Below are 18352 nucleotides of genomic sequence, written 5' to 3'. Positions count from 1 at the left end.
CAGGCAGAGTGAAGTTTTTCTTACATAGTAATATATTGCAGGGCATAGTCAAGAGAGGAGAAACCTTTGTCCTTAGATACATGCTGCCCATGGCAGTACACAGTCCCCAGGCTGTTGATGTTGTAGGAAACGGGACCAAAGGTATGTGTGTGTCTCCTCACTAGCATCTGAACCAATGTCTTCCTGTCTTCTTCCACAGACATGCATGTGGCCCTGGGGTGGAGCAGGATCCCCGGTGTCAATTTCCTCCAATAAGGAGTGTGTGGAGTGTGGAGTGTGGAGCTCCTTGGTTGGAGGCCTCGCCAGAGCAGCCCCTACAGGACTTGGGAATCCCAGAGGGTGTAGGGACTCTAGTGAGGGACAGACCCAGATTGGAGCCATGAAACCCCTCAGGAGGCTCTGGTAGGTTTTAGACATCCCCCAGTCTTTCCTTGTTGTCCTATTGATGAGGCCCACAGAGGGAAAGAGATATATCCAAGTCCACACAACGACTCAGGGGCAGAGCAGTGGTGCTGTGACTCCTGAGAGCTGCAGGGCTTTCAGCACCTTTGAAGCAGAGGATTATGGAAACCTTTAAGACTCCATTGACCATGGAACTAAAGGTGATGTCACCTTCCCTCAATATTTGCAATAGCTAAAGACAGGCAATTCAGCATTTCGGTCAGATTCTGATTGCACTACAAGAGCAGACGAGGCAACAGAAAACAAGAGTTAGAACCTAGGAGACAGGCCTATAGGCAACATCCTCACCTTTTCCTTATAAATGCAAATATCACTCAGAGATCAGGAAGCATCGAATCACCAGCTGTGTGTCCCAGGGTAAATCACTTACCAGAGGCTCAATTTTCTCATCTCTAAAATGTAAATAGCAATCCCTCTCTGATAGTGTGGTTCTGAGGATGAAATGAGATGTGAGATTCCATTATTCCCCCCCCCCCCCCCCGCAACTTTGGTCTATAGTTAGCAATGTCTTCTCTCTTCCTCCCCCTCTCTCCCTCTGTGATGATTAATTTTATGTCAGTTTGACTGGGTCATGGGGTACCCAGACATTTAGCCAAACATTTTGAGTCTGTAAGGATATTTGTGGATGAGACTAACATTTGAAAGGGTAGACTGAGTAAAGCAGATTACTCTCCTTAATGTGGTGGGCCTTGTCTAATCTGCTGAAGGTCTGAATGGAGCAAAAAGGTTGAGGGAGAGGGGACTCCTCCTGCCTGGCTGCCTTGAGCCAGGACATTGGTCTTTTTCCTGTCTTCAGACTTGATCTAGAGCATTGTCTTTTCCTGGGTCTCAAACCTGCTGGCTTTGGGAGTAGACTTTACATTACTGGCTCTCCTGGGTCTGTAGATTGCTACTTACAGACTTAGGACATCTTAGCCTCCATAATCTCATGAGCCAAATCTTTATAATGAATCTCTTTCTACAGTCAGCCCCCCACACAGCTGAAAATCCACATAGAACTTTTTATTCTCCCCAAACTTAACTACAAATAGCCTACAGTCGACCAGAAGCCTACTGATAACATAAACAGTCGATCATCTCATATTTTGTATGTTCTAGTATTAAACACTGTGTCCTTACAATAAAGTAAACTTGAGAAGAGAAAGAAAATCATGAGAAAAAGAAACATCAGTACTTTACTGTCGAAATTCTCCATAGCAGTGGACCTGTACAAGTCAAACCCGTACTATTCAAGGGTCAACTGTATATGTATATATCCATCTTATTGGTTCTTTCTGAAAATTCTGATTAATACACCCTCCCTCTGCCCCTTCAGGTTCAGGGACTCAGAAGCTCTTGGACCTCCAGGTCTGATATCTGCAAAGAGTCTCTCCCCAGGTATCCTTCCAGAGTCCCTGGCCTGACCCAAACCCTTCCCTGACTCCATCTCTGCCCTGGAAAATATCCTTTCACCTCACCTACAAGGGAATAAAAGATATGGTGAAGCATAACCAGTCCAGAATCCTGGGTTCAAGTTGTGTTGTTGCCACTTAATTCTCTAATCGAGAATGAGGACTGAGCCTTGCCGTCTTCATCTCCTAACAGGCTTGACGATCCCTCACTGCCCGCCCCACAGGATTATTCCTAAGGATGAAAGCAGAATTATGACTCTTCTCCTGCCCCATCCCTTTCTAAGGCTACAAGGTGTGTGTCTACAGGGTCTGTAGCTTTTTATTCCTATCCTAAGCCCCGGGCTTCGGACCTCGCTCCTGTAACGTTCCCCGTGACCAACTGAAGGAGCATTTGAAGAGTCCCTGTGTAATTACAGGAGACACCTGTCAGAGGCTCGAAGACCTGGAGATGTCCGAAGACATTCTATTAAATGAGATGGAAATTGAATGACAGACCAGGTCGGTGTGCTGGAGGCAGAGGACAGCACTCAGGAATTCAGGGGCGACGGCAGGCTCGATTCCAAGTACATTTTTGAGCGAGTAGTGGAGCCCAGTGAACCTTGGACATGAAGCTCTTTCCAAATGAGTCTTTAATAAAATTTAGTCTAATACAAATTGAGCCTAATTAAATTGTACCCGTTGAAAATGCACTGCTGTACATCCGAATGATGAAATCGGGATCAAAAAGCAATAGAGAATAGAAGCTAAGGTAATTTTCCACTTGTACTAAGCAAGCCGGGATCTCCAAATTGCAGTTGCGTTGAGCGCCCACCCGGGATTATTAAAGGGCCAGGCCTCCAGGTTTATGGGTTCTCAAGGTCAACACCATCTCACCCACTTCCTCCCTCTGGCTGCCTGCCCCTTGTCCTCTAGAGGAGAAGGCAGAGGAAGGCAGGAAGGGCTACCAGAATTCTCTCGGTCCCTGGAAACATGGAGCGTGCTCTGTCCTGGAGGTCTCTGCTCCTTCCTAGAAGGACTGTCGGGTAGGTGTTTATGTGGCTGACTCGTTTTCACCGTCTATGCGAGGGCTATGGACAAGCTTCCTTGGCAGCTTCCCATGCTCACCCACATCACCTTCTCCCCTGCTTTGTTCTCTTTGCTTCCAAACTCGCACTCTGAGACGCATCCCTTGTCTTGGGTCCCTATTTTTCCATTTCTTCCCCCACCCCATCCCGCTATCAGGATGTAAACTCTGAGAGCTCAGGACTTTGTCCTGTTCTCTGCTCTCTCGCCAAGACCTTGACACTGAACAGGTGCTAAGTGAGTCCTCATCAAATAAATGGGCATCAGAGCGTAGAGCGTCCTGAGGTCAAGTAGCCAACCCCATTTTAAAGCCCAGAGAGGGGAAGGGGCTTTCCAAGACCACCCAGCGGCTCTAAGACACTCTTCTCATTGCTTGTCTGATCTACCAGTGTAGTGTAGGAGATCGCCCAGGTCACTGGAGGGTGTGGGCTCTGCAGGCAGACCACCTGGGTTCAAGCCCCTCCTCTGACTTCACTAGGTGTATGGACCCTGGGCCCGTTTCAGAACCCTGGTTTGCTCTTGTAGAAAACGGAAATGACAGCAGTACCCAGCTCCCTGGAGCGGTGCCATGAATCCTGCCAAGCGGGTGGCACATGGCAGCCAAGAAGCCAAGGCTCAGAGGGTTCGGTGACTCTCTCAAAGTGACACAGCCAGCAGCAGCCGGGACAAGACTTCTGGACTCAGGTCTCTGCCCTTGACACTGCCCGAGGACTGCCAATCCCCGCCCCCTGGGAGCCCTTCCCTCCCCCGACCCCTCCCAGTCCTGATTGATGGGCCAGTGACCGGGGACTTCTGCTCACCAACCTATCTCCTGACAAGGCTGCCTCCTGTCAGGTCTGGAAGCAAGTTTACAAGATAGATTTAAAAGCCTCCCGGACAGGGAAGCTGGTTCACATGCCTCCGGGGCCAGTTCAGCTCTCTCTGCTTCTAATGAAAACAGACTCCTGGGTCCCGAGTGGGCTCCGAAGAGGCTCGCGCCTGAGAGCAGGCGGGAATAGTTTGCTGCAGGGAGGCGCCCGGGGTCCTGAGTCTTGGGGACCTGGGGGGTCCTCCCCTCAGGACCCCTTCTGTCATTTCCCTCCTCTTTATCTGTTCTGTCTCCCCTTTCCAGAAATGCGGCCCCAAGGCTCTCAAACGGGCAGGGGAGGTTAAGTAGGTTCTGGCTGGTAGACAAGACGGGATGACCCAAATAGTGATTTTTTTTTTTAAGAGAATTGAGCCAATATTTAAAAGCCAGAAGATTTCTTATTTAAAAAATTGGATTTTTACCTTCCTTGTAAAAATATCTGAAGATAGCAACCCCACCACACACGCGCCCTGCTCCCATGGCAACAGGGGACTGGGGCAGAGCAGCAGCCCCCTCTCTGAACAAAGCAAGTTTTTTTTTTCCGCTTTCCCACCATTCCCACCTCTCCGATGCGCCTGGGCTCCTTCTCGTACTTGGATTCGCTGCTTGTTCCCTGTAGGCACCTCCGTTTGAGACCCCCATCATGCTGCACAGCCTGGTAGGGACTTAAGCCAGTGATGAGGACAGTGAGGTCCAGAGAGGGAAAGTGACTTGCCCAAGGTCCCCCCCGAAAAATGGATCACAAGCCAGGACTAGGTCCCAGGGTGCTCTCTCCCAGGGAATCCTACACACTGGTTTTCTGGGGCTTTTCCCCTGTGGCATCTGAAAGCGGCTGCATCCTCGCCCACATGGCTCCCGCCCCACAATGTGGCTGCCAGAAAGAGCTTTGAGAACTCAGATCTGATCTCATTATGTCACTCACTTCCCAGCTTTGAGAAGAAAGAACATTTTTACTAGTCTAGGGATGCAGCCAGCCTCCTTGGGATGACATTCAGGGCCCGCACTCGGTGGCCCGGCCTACCTTTCGGCCTCACCCTGCCGACCCTCTGCCTGGCCCTCCCTGGCAGCCACCATCCTGTTGGACCCTTCACTCTCCCCCCAAACACCCCACTCCGCCCCTTCCTCAGGCTGCAGGCCATTCCCCTTCCCCAGAAGAAATTCTGCTCAGCCTTCAAGGACGCCCGCCTCCCGCATCACTCCCCACCAGAAGACTTTCTGGACCATCCCGCTCCAGGGTCCCCACGTCAGGGTTAATGACATCCTCCTCCTTCGCCAGTCTGTGCACTCCCCCACGGAGCATTGAAGGCTTCGGATTCCTGCCCTGAGATGCCATATTTGCCGTAGTCATCTGCCTATTAATAGTACCATTTACAGAGCGCCTAGTGTGTGCCGGGATGAGCCTTTCAGCTCCTAAATCCAATGGTCTGTTTTCGTAGATAGATCTCCCTGCTTGTTCAGATAGAGAAACTGAGGGACAACAGAGTGAACTAGCATGTCTAAGGCTGCTCAGCCAGTAAGTGGCCACAGCAGGCCCCAGGTGGGATCTGGGGGGTCCCGTGCTGTGAGTGGGGGGTTCTGGGCAGCAGAGTGCCTACCTTTCTCATCTAGGGCACTGTGCCTTTGTCAAATGAACCCAGAGGGCGTCCTCAGGGTCAGGGTCAAGTGGGGCAGCTCCTGGGGCAATTTCCTTGGTTCTCAGTAGCTCAGGCCCATTGTCCAGCCCCCATTTCCTGCCCTGCCCAACATTCCCCTCTTCTCCCTCTCCCTCTCTACCTGCACCCCTACCTGCACCCCTTCCTGTCCTCAACGCCCAGAAAGCAGCTTTCCTCGTGGGGCCACCACAGACCAGAATGAACTATTGGACTCTCCCCGCACTGTCCCCGGACACCAGGCCTCTTTACACAGCCTGTTCCCTCTGCCTCCCACACTCCTGGCCTCATTCCAGAACTCTGACCTGTCCTTTTAGAGGTAACCACTCCACCCCTCACCTGGCCACTGTCTCTCTGACCTCAGCCGCAGGCCGTCTTCTCCTTGCTGACTCTGCCTCAGCAGCGCTGGCCTCCCTCTGTTCCTCACACGGGCCAAGTCCTTTCCTGCCTCCGGGGCCCTGCACTTGCTTCCCCTCTGCCTGGCATGCCTCTTCCTGCCTGGGCATCTTCTTGTCATTTAGGTCAGAGCTCAGATGTCCCCAGCTCGGGGTGACACGTGCTCTGTGTGCGCCTTCATGGCACCCCGGCGCTGTTTCTCATGTCTGTTGTCTGTTTCTGCTGCTTTTCAGCCCTGGGGTGGGGGAGGGTGGGGCAGAGGTCTCATCTGTCTTGCTCACCATATCCCCAGTACCCTGCACAAAGCCCAGCAAGAGGTAGGTGCTCAATAAATATTTGAGTGAATGCGAGGAAAGGAAAAGGGAAAAGAGAAAGCAAGAGGAAGGGAGCAGGGATGGACAGAAGGAAGGATAGAAGGAAGGGAGGAAGAAAAGGGAAAATCAGAAAGAGAGCTTGGTTCCTGTGGCTCTGACCGAGTTGCCAGGTTGCACTCTGAAACTAACAAAGCATCTTGTCCCTGTCCCCTGGAAGAGGGGCAGTGAGAACAAGAACAGGGACAGACATCTCTCTTCACCCTCCAATGGCAGCATCTGTGTGATGCCATCCTTCTCCATTGTTCTGCCCCTGGGAGCCCCTCTCCCCTCCCTCCCCCAGAGAACAAAGGCAACAAACCAGGACAGGCAGGCTTATACGTCCTGTGCACCAGGCAAGGGCCAGATAACGATCAGGTTCGGCCTGACCGGAGGCCAAATCCAGGACAAGAAAGATTAGAGTGCAAAGAAGACAGGTGTCCTAGGGAGGGCAGGGGGGAGGGGGGAGCGGCCCCCAGGAGGCCCCAGGAGGGGCCTGAATGGCTGTCCACAGCCATGGCCATGAAGTGCAAGTGAATGGCCTCACTGCCGCCTGATTAAATACGATGGTGACCCGGATCACAAATTCGAGCCAGGGTCCCGGATTAGCACTGGAATTAAGTACTATGAAAATTCAAGGGGAGAAAAATTCACATAAAATTTAATTTAAGGATTAAGCAATGATGCTTTCTGGTGGAGTCATTTTCCCGTGATTATTAAATCTCCTTGCACTTGAGCAAGATCTCCTCTGCAGGTCCCCGAGCTGGCAGTGGGCGGCACAGGGGGCAGCACTTGGTGCTGCCGGTCTCCGGGCCCCTGGGGAAGGGGTGGCTCTGCCTGCTTGACCCCTGCCCAGCAGTCCAGCCTCTAATCAACTTATAGGTCATGAAGGAAAAGAAAGCAAGGAGGCACAGTGGCAGGGCGTGGGTGGGGGGCGCTCCAGGTCAGCCCATCACCCGCATGGGCAGTGGTGAGTCTCAGCACTTAGAGCGGGCAGGCTATATGCAGGATTGAAAGGTAACACCTCCAGGAGGCCTCAGCGATTCTCAAGTCTACGCCTCCTGGGATGAGGAGAATGAGACCCAGAGAGTAGAGGGAGTCCTGTTAGGCCACTTAGTTAAATGTCAGGGCTGGAACAGGGCCCCACGGCCTCTTTACAGATGGGATTCATTCCTCAGTGACAGCATAGGCCTTTCAGGCACATAGTTAAAGCCAACCAGCATCTGCCCCAGGACTCTGACTGAAATTCTCAGAAACAAGGTACTTTTCTCCCCCTGAGCTTGCCTAGCTGGCAAGGGATCATTCTGGATCTGCTGGAGCTCATCTTTGTCATCAGTTGGGCAGAATTCCTTGAGGGTTAAGCCAGGGGAACCAAAACTAGGAGAAGGACAGAGATGAATCCAGATGACATCATTTGAGCACCTGGATCCAGCCATGCCTGAATACATAAACATGGGTGGTCTCAGTTACCTGAGTCAGAACTTTTCAAGTCAAAGGCCATTTAAATCGGATTTCTATCATTTGAAACTATAAGAGTCCCAATTAGTACAATTTCCCTCTTCTGGAGCAAAGTATCCAGGCTTCTAAGAACGGCCCTCAAAGGTCATCAGGATTCAGCACACAGCTCCATATTCTTCCTCTGCATCCCTACAATATAAGCTTCTTATTTCAGCCACACCAAATGGCATGCTCGTTCCACCCAAGCCTTGTGTCTCCATGGATGCCTTTGTCTAGAATGCATTTTCCACTTATGTGCCTGGAAGGCTCCTCTTTAGTTTCCAAAATCCTTCCCAATACCCACTTTTTTTTTTCCCTCTCAGACTTCTGCAAACAGACTGTTTCTTCCTTGTGCCATGTCTAACTTGTGATATATGAGGTGTGCTTTTTCTCCTGGTTTGGAATGGGCCACTTATTCGTTTGCTTCTCCTAGAGGTAAGGAGCTGGTTCTCAAATGTCTTGATGTCTCTAGTGCTTAGCACAACACTTGGTACCCAGGGTGGAACTGATAAGATGTTGCAGAACTGAGCAGAATGCGAAATGGAAAGGCACTAAACAGATATGATTGGCTGATATCTCTCAAAACCAACCATAGGAGTGCCCATCCCCAAATACCTCCTCAAGCCCTCTGCCAAAACTGGCCAGAAAAGGTGATCAGAAAGATGAGCCTTTGCATATGTTTCCTTCAATTCCTGACTTTCCCAAGAGCCTTGGTTCTAGAATCTTATCACTTGGGCTCAAAGCTTGACTCCATCTCTTCCTACCCATGTGTCTGCAGGAAGGTCCCTTAACATCTCTGGGCCCCAGGCTTCTTTTTGGTCTTTGGGATGCAGTTAGTGACACGGTATCTGTAAAGAGCTTGAAACGGCGTCTGGCACTTTGTAAGCACCCAATAAATGTTAGGTGTTATTATTCACTGCAGAGAAAACGAGGCGAAAATTAACAAGAACTTTGACGAGGACCTCTTGTACCTTTCACTACGACTCTGTTTCATATTAAACGGTATTTTATGTGAGTACTTACTATGTCACCCTGTTTAATTGATTTAGAAGCACTTCTGAAAGCTTGCTCCTGCTCAGAGAACAGGTATGCTGTTTAAATGTGATTAACAAAGATGTTTGTGGTCATTTTATAAAATGTTGAGCATCAGATCTTTAGTGAGGAACATCATTACTTCATTTCCACGGGAGAATTAGATTAGATTTAGATCATTTCAACTAATAAATGCATTTTACAAGCCCAGGCTTTCCCAAGCTGGGGGGAGAATTAGTTCAGAAATGGAGGAACTCACTAGGGATCAGCCTCCAGAACCAGGTGGAGAAGTTTCAGGTACACACCCTCGTGTAGCCAGATAACATCCTCAGCTCCCGAGAAAGGAGCGTGGCCCCGATAGGACTCTTCCTAATGATTTAAGGGCTTACCTAAAAGGGCTCTGGGCTCCCCTTATCACAAAGTGTTCAGAGGGATGAGAGGGCCTTGGCGAAATCTCCGTTATGGCAAGCCTCCTGGGTGCCAGGCAATATCTCATTCAAACTCGCAGCATCTGTGAGAAAGCGGATATTATTAGATCCATTTTACAAATGAGAAAACAAAACCCAGTGAGGCACGCTGACTTGCCCAAAGTCACCCAGCTCCGTAACATGGGGTACAGGCCAGATGATCTCACCCCAAGGCCTGTGCTCCTCCCATGCCTCAGCCTCTGGGTCCCAGGGTCTTGTGTCTGGGAGATTTTCCCCAGCCTGATGCTGGGCTGGCATCTGCTTCAGTCCTACTGTACACTACTGATTCCTACGTCCAGCCCTGGTGGAAAATTTCAGCACAGGCTATCTCTCAGGGAATGCAGAAATGACCACTCCTTGCAGTTCTTAAGCTACTGAAGTCAGTTTCTGATGGGGTCTTTTTCATGAATACGACAGCCCATCTGGGGAAGAATAGATCACAGTTCATATCCTACTGTGACTTATTCCAAGGTTATGACAGATGACAGGTGAGCTATATGACCCCTGAAACATTCCTCCAAGAGCATTATTAGATGAACTCGGGTTGTGGGTTCAGAGAGGCCAAGGGGGCCTAGCCATCTCGGGGTTGGCTGCCTATCTGGGATTTGTCTCGCTTTATGGGGAAGAAGGACTCTGTTTCCATCAGGATGTCGGGAGAGCCTCTGGGAACTCCAAAGAGTGAAGCCATAGGCTAACTCAGGCCCCTTCTCCACCACCCATCAGCCAGGAAGTTCAGCCCCTCTGTCCTGACTCCTTTCCCCCTGCATGCGGAACACCTCATAAAAGAGGCAACCCCCTGGGCTGGCCTCTTAAGATGACATCAGCATCCTCTCCTTCCTGGACTCTCTTCTGGAGGGAGAGGACTTCAAGGACCTTGAGGAGAGCAGAGCTATGAGAAAGAGGGATCCCGGCTCCCTGAGTTGCATGGAGCAGTGCTCATGTTCTTCTCCCGACCTGCTTTGGACTGATGACATGAATGATAAACAAAATTTGCAGGAATCCATGACTGGGATTTGGAGATGTTTGTTACAGCAGTTATCCTATACTGACTGATACACTTTCCCTTTAAGACTCAGGCCTGAACCTCTTCCTCAAGTGCCTCCTCCCACTGAGTCTCAGTTTTTGCCATCTGTTTCCTGGTTTCCAAGCTCCCTCATCCTGGGGTAATTCTCCTCTTACCCTGATGGTTATGCTAGGGATTGGTACTCCTCTTGGATGCTTCTAGGCCTCCTGGGAGGTAGCTGCTTCCCTCCAAAGATCAAGTGTTGGAGGAAAAAGCAGACTAAAGTCTCTGGACTGAGAGCTGAGTTTCTGAGGCCAGTCTGAGCTCCATCACACACCTGCTACATGACTGTGGATAAGTCATTTTCCTTCTCAGGGTTTCAGTTGCTCCATCTACATAATACAGAAAATAGATGCTTAAATTTTCACCCTGCCAGCCAAGTTGGATTCGATTGTCAAAGAAGATTCACAGGACCCCAGATGACAACACTCACGAATCCACAGTTTGTTACAGGAAAAGGATGCACAGCATGACAGTGTGGAAGCCAGGCTATGCTTCCCAGCTGGGGTCGTGGTGTGGCCAAGGGAAGGCTCCTACCAGCCTCCCTCTCTAAGGCCATTGGCACAGAACTCCTCCCACCTGGGGGCGAGTCTTGGTTTAGGTATTTTCTTATTTGCTGGTCAGGTAAGCATTTCCCTGTTACATAACCAGTTTCCTGGACAGAGTCCTTCAGGGGGCTCACCAAGACCAGGTGGGAATCATTGATCTCACTGTTCCCCATTAGCAATGCTCATAGGCTAGATGGGGCTGCTCTGAACCCCCACCATCACCCGGCTACAGAGTGACGCGATTGCCCCCGCGTGCTTACTGCCTGGCCTTCGGTCCATGTAGACCCATGCAGGGGCACTGGCAGAACAGCTCACAGAGGAGCCTGCCCTTTTGTCCCACAGGCTAGGTCTTTTTATGACAAAACTACCATAGTTTGACAGCAATTAAAATGCTCAGACATCAAACATCGGTGATACCCGGTGAGGGCATGGGGACAGATTTAAACAAACTGAATTATCCAATAATACTGGCACAGATTTTTTCATAGTTTTGTGATTTTATTTTGCCTCCCTGATCTATGGCCACTTAATGGTATGTTTGTTGAGTGATTAACTGTAATCCATCTATTGGTGTTTTTTTTTTCTTTTCTGAGAGAGAGAGTGAGCGAGCAGGGGCAGAGGGAGAGAGAGAGAATCCCAAGCAGACTCCACACTCACTGTGGAGCCCAATGCTGGGCTCCATCCAACAACCCCGAGATCATGACCTGAGCTGAAACCAAGAGTTGGAAGCTCCACCGACTGGGTCACCCACGCACCCCCTATAATCCACCTATTATTAACCAAATCTCAATCTTCAGGCCAATTCTCCTCCATATGCATAACATCCTGAAGGTATTTCGATTCCCTCACCCAAGGCATTTGATCACAAGCCTCCTTATGAATTCTATTAGCCTTTACAATATTAGCTCTACCTCCAAGTCCCTATTACACCAGAGAGCACTATCCTGTGCCATCCTGGACATGGGGTTATGACACAAATAAGACATCACACAGTATAATTACTTTATCCCTCCCGACAAAGCCTACCTTTTCCCATAAACTATATATTACTTCTTGCAGGAGTTTAAGTTACAGACCATGTCTCTATTATTTCACGACTCCAAACCTCTTGAGGACACCACAAAACTCCTTTTCTCAGGTTGTGTCATTTGATAGACACTGGTTCCCAGGGAGAGGGATCCCCAGAGGGCTCATTTATCCCTCAGGATGGGAGTAGGAAAAGTCCTTGGGTCATTGTCCTGGGCTCTACTGTTCTTGAATGCTTTGACTGGAAGAGAGGAAAGATTCTGGCTTGGGCAGGTGCCCAGTGAGTTAAATCAGTAGATTGGGCACGCCGCTATTCAGATCTCAGAAGAGCAATTATTCCCTCCTCTTTTTGTGCAAGAGGCCTTGGATCATAAACACATTGATTTCCTATCAGGCAGACAAGCTGGGCTGTGGCATGAACAAGCTTCTCAGCAGAAAGGGGAGGCCTAGCTAAGCCCCCTGGTTTTGCTGAATCATCTTGGAAAATGCTAATGCTGGCCCCAGGAAAGGCCTCATTTGGCTCAGAGCCCAGAGCCCCCACTGCCTCCCCAAGGTGGGCTGTGCCACAGTCCCCTGCTCCTTGAGCCAGTACCAGGACACCTGGTACTCTTGCCCTTGGCGTTCTTTTGGCTTAAACCCTGCCCTGAACAGCGTTCTCAGAACACCTGCTGTGGGCTGGCCCTTCCACCTGCACTTCACCGCATTCAGTTCTCACATCTCGCCCCAGGGGAGGCAAGACCGTTTATGCTACATGGAAGGCGTGTCTGAGACCCGGGAAAGAACAGTAACTGACCCAAGGCACTGACCTTGCAGGAGCTGTGGCGGAGACTCCAGCTCAGGTCACTGACTCTACCGTAAGCTCCCCATTCTTCCTGCTTTCCCAGATCCGACAGTCTATGAGGCTGGGGTCTGCCCCTAGCATCCACGCAGCCTGAGGGAATGGCCATCCAGGGCCCGGGAGAACTGCGAGCTGGCAGAACGAGTTTCTGAGAAAGTTACCATGCCCTTCTCATGCTGGATGGCTCTTTTTGATGTCTGCCATCAGTTGACAAAGGCTTTTCCCAGAACAGTAATGTTTGCAGCAGGATGAGTGCCCATTTTACAGGTGAACAGATTGAGGCTGCAGGAGGTGATGACTTCACCACGAACCAAGGTCAGGTCCAGGGCTTCAGGGTGATTTCCCCAATGCCTAGCATAGCACATTAGTAGGCCCCAATTCTTGTGAAAAGAGTAAGTGAACAAAGTACACATTTCCCATTTCTTTACAGAGTTTTAGGGCTTCTAGAATGGTGACATCAAAGACTATTGTGCATTAGAGCACAAAGAGGTTGTACAGATCATCCAAACCCCTTTTGATGAAGAAGCCTGAGGCTTAGAGAGGCCCAGTGACTTGCCCACCATCACCCAGCCAGTCAGAGGGAAAGCAGGCAGTAGATTCCTTGTTTGGGCTTAGTGACCTGATTGATCTCAAAGGCTTCCTATACAGGGAACAGTAAAGGACCAATAGAAACACCTTTGCAAACGGCCCCTCTGGGTGGTGAGCAGGCTGGGAGAGGGGATGCTTTCCTTCTCGGAGATGCTATAACAAAAGGAGGGTCAGGCCTGGGGCTGGGAAGCAGCAAGTTTTTCTGCGACTCCAGGGGAGAGTGAAGGGGGAGGGGAAGGCCTCCCAGGGGCTTCACGAAGGACTTTGCAGGGTCTCAGAGCCAGAAGGATCCTGGTACCAGGAATCAGGCCACCCAGTTCACGTCTGCAGAAATCACAGGGGGAAAACCTGGGGCCTGACCCTCATGGACCTTGTGGTCTTGCCCACTGCCCATGGGTGAGAAACAGTGGGAGGGCAGGTTCCCCTGAGGAGGGTATGTTGCTCCAGCTCCCAGCTGGTCTGCTTTCTGTCTTCTATCCCCTGCCCGCCCCCAGTCTGCTTTGCTTCCCTTTATCTCCTATTGTCTCCCCTTCCAGAACTCTCCCTCCTTGCTCCGACTCCAGGGTTCTAACCACCAGCCTCCTCTTGCCTACAGCTCTCTCTGTCCATCCCTCTCTCTCTCTCTCCCTCTCTCCCTCTCATCTCCACCACGTGGGGCCCTCGGCTGGGCCAGGGCACCGTCCGAAGTCTCCACAGGACGCCCCTTCTCCCTTTCCCTCTGACCTCGGCCTGATGGCCTATATCTGCCTCTGCCGGTTCTCTCTACCCTGCTACCACCGTCCCGGTGCCGGCTAGCCTACTCTGGAGGAGCCCTCCCCGCGGCCAGCCAGCGGGCTGTGAAAACACCCGGGCCTCATAACCCGAAGGGCAGGATTGATGAGAAAATAAATTCCTGATTAGTGTTTTAATTTTAAGGATCTTTAGAGGGGACTAAACAGCAAGGGAGACTGGTGGAGAAAGTCTGCATTATTAAAACCATAAATCCTCTGTGGGAGGGATGGAGGGGAGGGGCCGGAAGGAAAGCGGAGGGGAGCAGACAGGGCTTCCTTTGGGATGGGGGACTGAGGGGTGATGGGAGGCGGAGGCCAAGGGTGGAGATGGTATTCCCTCCCTCCTCCACCCAAAGAGTCTTCCCTGGGATGGGGGCTGGGGGTGGGTGGTTTCAGACCCTCTGGGTAGGCCACAGGGTGACTGCCAGCTCCTGGGGGTGGGTAAGTGGGAACCGTGTTGGCTCAACCCTCTTTCCCACTGACCTGCGCAGCCTGAGCCCCAAAAGCCTGAACCAGCGGGAGAAGGGAGAGGGCGGAGAGGGAAAGTGCGAGGACGGGGTGTGACTCCCCACCTGAAATCCTGGCTCCGCTCCCGGCCTCGGCTTCCCCATCCCTTGGGAGGAGAAGATCCCAGCCCCCTGCCATCCACGTGGGTGACAATGAAATGAAATAATGTGCTTACGGTGTGGGCTCCCGGCCAATGTTTAGCTTTGGTTCTTAGTGCTGGCAGAGACCATGTTCCCCTCCACCATTTCAATTCGAGTCTCACTCCCTTTTACAGATGGACAAACTGAGGTCCAGAGGGCCCAGCCCCTTGTTCTAGGTCACAGGGACCAGAGCCCAGCTCTGAAGCCAAGTCCTCTTTGGGTGTCCCTGGGTCTGCCTTCACAAGGGGTTGTACTCTATATGGAAGGAGACTTGGTCCAGCTGGCAGCCCTGCTGTGCAGGTGGCGACAGCAACACCAGTAAGTGAGACCGCTTGCTTTCAGGGACCGAGGGGGCCACAGGGCATGCTGGAAGCAGGGGATGGTCTACCCTCTTCCCTGCCCCCACCCAGAGGAAAAAAAAAAAGCCTTTGGCCCTGGGCCAGAAGCCGGGCTGCAGGCTGTGTAAGTGTGGCCAGCAGTCCCTGGAACATCCGCGCATCCCCCACCCCCCGCCCTGGGTTCTTCTCCTCCATTTGGCCCCTCAGACTCTCCATCCTGCCCTGGGTCATCTTGAACTCCCAGGGCAATCACTGTCCTAAAGGACCGCACACCTTGCCTCGCACCTCTGGGGCCAGTGTTCCCATGGTGTAGAATGTCATGCAGGGAGGGCTGGGTGCCCTACACGGTAGCGAGGAAGCAGCCCCTCCACGAGATTTTCTTCCCAAGTCTTCAGGCCCCGCTTTAGAGAGAGGAGGGCTGTTCTTCCAGAGAAGGGAGCCTGGAGAGCAGGGCCCCCTGTGGATAATTCAGAGGAAGGGGCTTGGGGGCCTTCTCGGGGGGAGAGGCACGGGTGGTCTCCAGGCTTGAAGGCCGGGTGAGCTGGTGAGCCCAGCCATGGGACATGAGGAAGGCTATGGCCTGCTGTGCCAAGAGGAGGGGAAAGAATCCAGCCAGCCAGCCAAGGAAGCCTCTGGGGGACTGGGGTGGCCTCTCCTCTCCCCTTTCACGGCAAGACTGTTCTCACTGGCCAGAAAAGGTCACTGCGTCCAGAGTCATGGTCCTGGGCGGAGCTCTGGGACCCCCAGCAGCACATTCCTGGCTGATGGTGCTGATTTGGTCCCGAATTCCTTTACAGGCTGCCCGGGGCCCCCGGCTCCATGAGTCTAAACTTAATAAGGAAGCTTGAGCGTGGGGGTGACTAGGGCCTGCTGCCAACACACCCCCGCAAGTTCAAGGGCCCAGGGCCCCTCCTGTTCATTTAATTGTTTCCTCTCTTTAGTTTTTAATTGTTAGAAATTGTCTTTGGAGCCTGTCCTCTTTCTCGTGCTCCAGGGCGGGTCAGAGGGAGGAAGAATTTGGCGGCCTGGGGTAGAAGGGGGCTGGCTGGCCATCAGCCTGGTTTTCCTGCTTCCCTTGGGAATGTGTCTACATCCTGGCTCATCTGAGGTTCAGGGCAGAGCACATAATGGCCTGCTATGACTTCATTTCCAACCCATGGTGGGCTGGCGTGGAGAGTGTTTGATTAACAGACTGCTTGTGTTCTAATTCTGGATTTGCCACTTTCTGGCTGGGTGATCTTGGGAAAGTTACTTACCTTGCTTTCCACATCTGTAAGGTAGGGACACATATGCTCAGAGACCTGTTGTGAATCTGTCCCTTAAACCTCAGCCTGGTGACCAGGTCCAGTGTGGTACCCGCTACCCCCCTGGGCCCTATCCACCCGCGGCACACTTGGCCACTCCTTCTGGGGCACCAGCTGCTGCCTGCTGGCTGGAATGCCTTACTGTTTGGTCTCGCTCAGTTTGGTCACGACTGATCTCTCTGGCATCTAAGCCACACCCTCCTGGGTCTGCCCTGCCCAGGCCCCAAGCTGCCCTTGGCCTTGTGAGTCATCACCTCCACCCCTTGCCGCTGATACCAGGCACGGCATCTTCGGACTGTTTGACGTGCAGTCTTCCAATATCCCTGCAAGGGAACCTGAGGCTCAGCAAGCAAAAGTGACTTGCTCAAGGTCACATAGCTCAGATAAGGTGCCGAGGGATTTGAACTTCTATCTCCCTGCAAGTGGGCAGGATTCTGACAGGTGGGGATTGGGAGAGGAAGTGTCTGGAGGGATCAGTGCGACCATAGGACAAGAAGAAGAAGGAAGGAGGGCGGGGAGACAGGGAGGAGACTGGGGAGGGGAGGGCTCCTTTTCCTCTGTGTCACTGGCAGCTTGAAATGGCTGTGCACCTTTCCGGGAAAAGATAGGGTAATGGATGGCCCATGGAGAGGAAGCCCAGATTGATGGGTTCAGCAGACGATCTTCCCCAGGTTTTCCAGGCGGTGGCAGTGGCGAGAAGACCCAGTCAATTCGGTGGGCAGTCCTGGCCCCATGCACTCCATATGCAGTTGACAGGATGCGACAGAGAGAGAAGAGCACTGGTTCCGGAGTCGGGAGGGATCTTGTTTAAATCCCTAGACCGTCACTACCTATGTGGTCTTAGATAAACCACGTAACCGTTCTGTGCCTCCGTTCCCTCCTCTGGAACGTGGGAACAGTAGCACCCACCTTGCAGGGCTGGATGGACGATTGGGTGAAAGGCAAGCCATTAACACAGCTGTTTGCCCTGCCACTCTTCCATCGCTGAGTTCAAGGTTGCCCCCGACCCCGCTCTAAGCTCTGGTGTATCTGGATGGAGCCCTGCCAGTGCCTGCATTTCCACTTCCTGGTCTTTGACAAGCGGGAAGGGGACCAGCTGGTCCCAGGGGTCCTTCGGGCTAGGATCAGTGACTTTAGTCTGGGCCAGCCTTCCCCTGGAGCCACGGGACCATGGACAGGGAGCTGCTTGGGGCCAAGGGGCTTCCTGCAGTGGCGCAGAGTGAAGGGAGCCATTTGTCCTGGGCCCATTTGTCCTGCCCACACTGAGGCAACACCACTGTGTGCACTGAAGCAAAGGATCAGACCGTGGGGAGGTCATAGTTACCACCAAGCCAGGAAGAAAGCTGAGGCGGGAAGACTTGGCTGCTCTGTGTGGGGCCCAGGGCCTGGGATGACCTTGCATTGGGCCTGGGCAGGGAATCGTGTCCGCCCCTCTGGAACCACGTGCCTGTTTCGGCCTGTTTCACAAACAGCCAGAGACCTCCAAGCTCAGGCCAGGAAGTCGGGACACAACCATGGATCCCAGACTTTAAATCCGGGGAGCTCTGTAGCCCTGATGGACTGACAGCTCTCACTGATCCCTCAGGTTCTGTGGGACCTGACTCAGTTTCCCTGACCTAGTGAGCCTCCATTTCTGTGTCTATAAAGTGCGGTTAATGACAGTAACTATTCCGTAGAGGAATGAGACATGCGTACAGGAGTGACTAGTACCTGGCCAGGACTTCCTAAACCCTAGCTAAGAGTGCTCATCCCCTCCTCACCACACCGCAGCGTGGAGGTTGCTGCCCCCTTGCACAGATGAGAAAACTAAGCCTGGAGACGGGAGGGATTGCCCGAGGAGGGAGAGCTTGTACGTGGAGCAGGAGTGGGACCCCAGGGATGGCTGACTCCCAGGAGACACCCTCCTCCATCCTCACCCTTGTGTCGGGTCCCTGAAGCTCTGAGCAGAGGTGGGAAGGGAGAGGGTTTTTTCCCTCCAAAATTCTTACAGCAGCGCTGAGAGAGGCTATTGGGGTCCTGGCTGGGTGGGATCATCTGCCTAGGGTTAGGACATCTGTCCAGCCCCTTCTCCCATTTT

The sequence above is a fragment of the Mustela nigripes genome, unplaced genomic scaffold (genome assembly GCF_022355385.1).
Source record: "Mustela nigripes isolate SB6536 unplaced genomic scaffold, MUSNIG.SB6536 HiC_scaffold_76, whole genome shotgun sequence".
Classification (NCBI taxonomy): Eukaryota; Metazoa; Chordata; class Mammalia; order Carnivora; family Mustelidae; genus Mustela; species Mustela nigripes.
The sequence above is the reverse complement of the archived record's forward strand: the minus strand, read 5'-3'. Positions refer to the sequence as shown.